This window comes from Anolis carolinensis, chromosome 1, assembly GCF_035594765.1.
Source record: "Anolis carolinensis isolate JA03-04 chromosome 1, rAnoCar3.1.pri, whole genome shotgun sequence".
NCBI lineage: Eukaryota > Metazoa > Chordata > Lepidosauria > Squamata > Dactyloidae > Anolis > Anolis carolinensis.
Genome location: NC_085841.1, coordinates 225,442,036 through 225,448,035, shown reverse-complemented (window position 1 = coordinate 225,448,035; position 6,000 = coordinate 225,442,036).

Below are 6,000 nucleotides of genomic sequence, written 5' to 3'. Positions count from 1 at the left end.
CGTTCCCTACAATGCCAACATCTATTACCTCTATTTTTATACATAAATCCTAATTTTTTAGGCGTCAAATACCATCTATGTATTGTTTTCAGCTAATTTTCCTTTAAATCAGTGGAGTAGCATAATTTAATCTTTTTATTCCATATGGTGTGCCATTCGTCTATAGTTATAGATCTTCCCAGGTTCCTGGACCATTTTATCATTGATTCTTTGACTATTTCGGTTTCCATATTCCATTCAAGCAATTTTTTTTTATAAAGGATTGTTATAATTTTTTTCTCCCTTTTCAGCAGATTGTCCCAAAAATGTGTAGTGGTACTGAAACCTAATATTTTATCTTTTTTGTAATATTCTTTTAATTGGTGATATTGTAGCCATGTGACATTCTTGTATTCTTTTTTAATATCCTCCCATTCTTTCATAGGGTGTATAGGCATCCCCGCCTCTGTTTTCTTAATAATTTCCGAGTACGTCGGCCATTTTTGCCAGCCAAGCAATCTACGTTGCGTTGCCTCTAACGGAGACAACCAGAGTGGAGTTTTCTCATAAAAAGATCTCTTGTATTTTTGCCAGGTTGCCAATAATGCCGCTCTAATAAAATGGTTACCAAATTGTTTATCTATTCTAGCTTTTTCTTGCCACAAATAGCCGTGCCATCCCCATCGCAGATCGCTTCCTTCTAATGATAATATTTTGATTTTTTCCAATTTTACCCAATCTCTTATCCAGTCTAGCGCACATGCTTCGTGGTATAAATTTAAATTTGGAAGGTCAAATCCCCCTCTTTCTTTTGGGGTGGTCATCGTAGCTAATTTAACTCTAGGTTTTTTGTTTTTCCAGATAAATTTGTTCAGCTCGCGGTTCCAATCATTGAATAATTTTTTGCCCCTGATGATGGGGATATTACGGAAAAGATATAATAATTTAGGCAATACATTCATTTTGATTATAGCTATCCTACCCAATAATGATATATTTAAATTTTTCCAATTTTCTAAATCCCTTTTAATCTCATTCCATTTCATCCCGTAATTAAGTTCTAATAATTGATTATTTCTATTTCCTATCCAGATTCCTAAATATTTGAATTTCTTACCGATTTTTAATCCCGAAATATCTTTGAGTTCCTCCTGACTTTTGTTTGACATGTTCTTTGTTAGGATTGTTGTTTTTTCCTTATTAATTTTAAGGCCTGCCAAGGTCCCATATTCCTCTATTTTCTCCAGCCAAGCTTTTATTCTTTCTTTTGGGTTTTCTTTTGGTAAACTTGCCAAATTTTCATTTTTCTGACCTGACAGGTTTGCCTTTGGCAGAAAAAACAAAATGCAAAGATACCGAATGGGCGATGCCTAATTTGACAACAGTCCATGTCAAAAAGTTCTTGGAGTCTTCGTGGATAGCAAGTTGAATTATGAGCCAACAGCAGGCCCATAACCAAGGGGTTGGTTTAGGGTTCACCCCCCCCCCCCAAATGTTCCAGGTAAAAATGAAAAACCTGGTGACTTGAAGGCAAATTCACAAAAAGACATGTTTTTGGACTTCAACTCACAGAATCCCAGCCAACCTCATTAATGGTTAGAAGTACTGGAAGTTGAAATCCCATACTTTGAAGAACAAAGTTCTCAGAAACCCCTGATTAGTAGCTTGGACAATATCAGAAACAGTGTTTGAAAGGGCAGGTGGACATGGTCAGTTTGTCAATTACAACACTGCTTTATGGTTCGTGAAAGAGTCCACTGAAGAATCCAGCACAGTTCTAGTTTGTGTTGCCTTAACTTCTCAGCGCTGTAATGCAAAATTAAATAAGAGGCGTCCTCATAGATTTTCCTTTGGTAAACTTCACATCTCATTGGAGAGTGATCCCTGCACCTGTTTTACCTTTTCAGCTTTGGATTAGAACAGTATATTGTAGTCCTTAAATTCTACACTATAGCACACAAATTCCACTAGGTGTCAGTCTCGTCCCACCATCCTGTGCTCAAGCAAATTGCATGATGATCCAACCTGGGCACAGTATATTATTTGAGAACACAGAAATGCTCCACCACTCCAACAACTATCATGTCAGACTACACAGAGAAGCCACTGAAATCCACAAGCATGTGGACAATTTCAACAGAAAGGAGGAAACCATGAACATGAACAAAATGTGGCTACCAGTATTAAAAATCTCCAAAATCAGAACAGTAAATAAGGAGCAATACTCTGAAAACAGAAGAATTCCAGACATGAGTTAATCAGGGGCAGCCAACGATCTGAACAAAGGATTCCCCCAGGGCAGGATGCGAAGCTTGGAAGGCCATTTGATGCTAATTAAGGTGATTAATTACAACATTCACACTGACCTCCAACTGACAAGAGTTCTTTCCTCTTCACAGATATATAAACCTTCCTTGCTTAGGTTCTTCATATATCTCACAACCTCTGAGGATGCCTGCCATAAATGTGGGCAAAACGTCAGGGGAGAATACTTCTGGAACATGGCCATACAGCCCGGAAAACACACAACAACCCTGTGATTCCGGCCATGAAAGCCTTCGACAACACATTGGTCAAAAGGCCTGTTATTACAAACCAGACAACTCTGATGAGATCGTGAGCTATAAATCAGTGTTATTATTGTCATATTAAAGAAGGACTAACCTGAGTTTTCACAAAATGTAAGTGAAAAGAAAACAACACATTTTGCAATATATGCTCACCTTCAATTAGCATGCAACAATTTTAAAAACTGAATGTTAAATAAAAAGTAAAGCATAGTATAGTTGCACAGGTGTTTGGGTGAAATTTCCTGCATTCATTTTTTTTTTATATCTGCTTGGAAACTATCTACAGAAAACTTATCTATATCTACAGAAAACTTTACCCTTTTATGTCACTGCATATACTCAGATAACTTTAACTTATATGTAATTGCATATACTCAGTAACTTTACCCTGCCACAGAGATTCTTTTTTTCTGAGGTTTTATATGCATTTTACTCTTTCTGGAAGATGTATCACTTTCGTATTCTTAGTGGAATCTCATCTGAAAGTTTCCCCACTAAATTTTAGTCTATATATATATATATATATATATATATATATATATATATATAATGTCAGAGGCGAATTGAGAAACTGCAAATCAGCCGTCTACAGAGATGTTGTCCAGGGGACGCCCGGATGTGTTACCATCCTGTGGGAGGCTGCTCTCATGGCCCGCATGGAAGCTGGAGCTGACAGACAGGAGCTCATCTCGTGGATTTGAACTGCTGACCTTCAGATCTTCAGGTCAGCAGTTCAACCAGCACAACCATTGTGTCACCACAACTGTTTTATATGTTATCATGTTATATGTTATCATGTAAAAGGAGCCACCGGTGGCGCATCAAATTAAACCGCTGAACTGCTGAACTTGCTGACCAAAAGGTCAGCAGTTCGAATCCGGAGAGTGGGGTGAGCTTCCACTGTTAGCCCCAGCTTCTGCCAACCTAGCAGTTCAAAAACATGCAAATGTGAGTAGATCAACAGGTACTGCTCTGGTGGGAGGTAACAGTGTTCCATATAGTCATGCTGGCCACATGACCTTGGTGGCATCTATGGACAACGCCGGCTCTTCAGCTTAGAAATTGAGATGAGCACCAACCCCCAGAGTCGGACATGATGTGAGAGGAAAACCTTTAACTTTACCTTATATGTAATCAAATTCTTGATATATATACAGGGGTTACCATTTTAATAGACAGGAAAAACAACACCAGATTGATCGCAAAATACAAAAACAGTAATGGAGATAAACCTAATTTGAGATAAAGTAAAAGGCTTGGACATATAAAATATAAGTTATATTAAATTAGGAAACTGGCAGTCAGCTCTGCAGAGGGTTTCAGGATGCCAGCATCAAAAAAGCCCTTTCTTGGTAGCCAACTAGCTATGAAACATATCTAATCTTAACCAGGTGTACCTGGAAAGAGTATTTAAAAAGGAATAGGAAGACTCAAAATCAACTCAAGCTCCCTGTGGTTCACCCAAGGACCAGGGAGCTTGAGTTGTTTTTGAGACTTCACATTCTTTTTTCTTTTTTTTTTCATCTGAGGCTGGAGCCCCTGGTGACGCAATCTGTTAAAGTCTTGTGGCAGCAGGACTGCTGACTTTAAAATCCAACCCAGGGAGAGCGAGGATGAGCTCCCTCTGTCAGCTCCAGCTCTATGTGGGGACAAGAGAGAAGCCTCCCACAAGGATGGTAAAACATCAAAAACATCTGGGCGTTCCCTGGGCAACATCCTTGCAAATGGCCAATTCTCTAACACCAGAAGCGACTTGCAGTTTATCAAGTCACTCCTGACATGAAAAAAAACAAAAAAACTGAGGGTCACGCAACAATATTATTTGGTGCTTTATACGAAGTTCATATTGTACTTCCAAAAGGTTGAGATGCTTCTGTTAGGGCTGAGCGGCTGGCAGAAAAAGCCTTGACTTAAAATCAACAAGTAATTTTGGTGCCATCACTGAAAAACAGCTTTGAAGCTAAATTCAGCTGCTTGGCCTGGACAGACAATCCTCCAGTTCCTAAGCCAAAAGGCATTCAGTGATATTGGCAAACCAGCAGCATGACACAGTCATATAATGCCCAGAGTGCATCTACACCATAGACTTAATGCAGATTTAGATCACTTTAACTGCCAAGGCTCAATGTTATGGGATCCTGGCAACTGCTATACAGTGATTTTTTGTGTGTGTATGTGTGTCAGGAGTGACTTGAGAAACTACAAGTCACTTCTGTTGTGAGAAAATTGGCCATCTGCAAGGACATTGCCCAGGGGATGCCCGGATGTTTGATATTTTACCATCCTGGTAAGAGGCTTCTCTCATGCCCCGCATGGGGAGCTGGAGCTGACAGAGGGAGCTCACCCACTCTCCCTGGATTTGAACCACTGACCTGTCGGTCTGCTGTCCTGCCAGCACAAGGGTTTAACCCATTGTGGCATATATATGTGTGTATGTAATCCATATAACAGTGGTACAAAATTACACTTCCAAAATGTCTCAAAGCTGGAAAAGCAATGGTTGAGGCTCTGGACTCGGTCCACATATGGACATCGCTTTACTCCATAACTGGGTTTTCAGGCTTCCTCTTTGCTTTATCAGCCTTTCCCCCCCTCCTCTGTGTTTTTATTTCTTTCATTCACATATGCACACACCCTTGAAAAGCTAAGTATTTTTGGATACTTGAAAAAACATTTTGGCCAGACGTAGGAAAGGATCAAATACATCTTTAGCAACTGTCCTAACCTTCATGAAAATTCGGGATCCAGTTCTGTTTGTTTCAGATTGCTTAACTTCACCTAGTTTTGCAGATGACATAATACTTTACTTACTTAGGCGATCCCTCGTAGTTCGAGGATGATGGTCCTCCATTTCTTGGAAGACGCCTGTGCGTGATTTTTTTTAATGTGTGGAGGTCGGTGCACGGCTGGTCAACACACAGTCTTCACAGATTGAGGTCCCAGCAGTGGTGTGGTTAACACAACGAGAGTGGCTTCTCAGTCTGTTGCAGCCTTCTTCCGCCTTCACAGCTGTTGTAACATGTACCATGTTATCCTCCGCCTGCTCCGCCGTTGAGGTCTTTGGGTCTTCGGATTGTTCTTGGTCTGGATCCTCCCCTGTGGCCACTCCTGGGAATGCATGACTCCAGTGCTTGTGCCCGCAGGTTCATTGGAACACGCAAGGCCCCTCATCACGACAAGGTGACAATCCATCGAGGGGGAGATGACATATACTTATATAGATGCCAGTTTCACTGAAAATAGGTTGAGGTATATTCAGAGATTGAGCCCTGTTAGTCTGCTTTGGGATGAAAAGATATAAAGAAATCCCGTTGCACCTTCGAGATTCAGAGCACAGCTTGAAATGTTTCTAAGCAACTCAATACTTTGGAAGGAGCTTTTGTCAACTGAGAAGTGCTAAACAGGTGAGTACTGTCCCTTTTTAAAGTGAAGTGTATACATTTATTTTAAT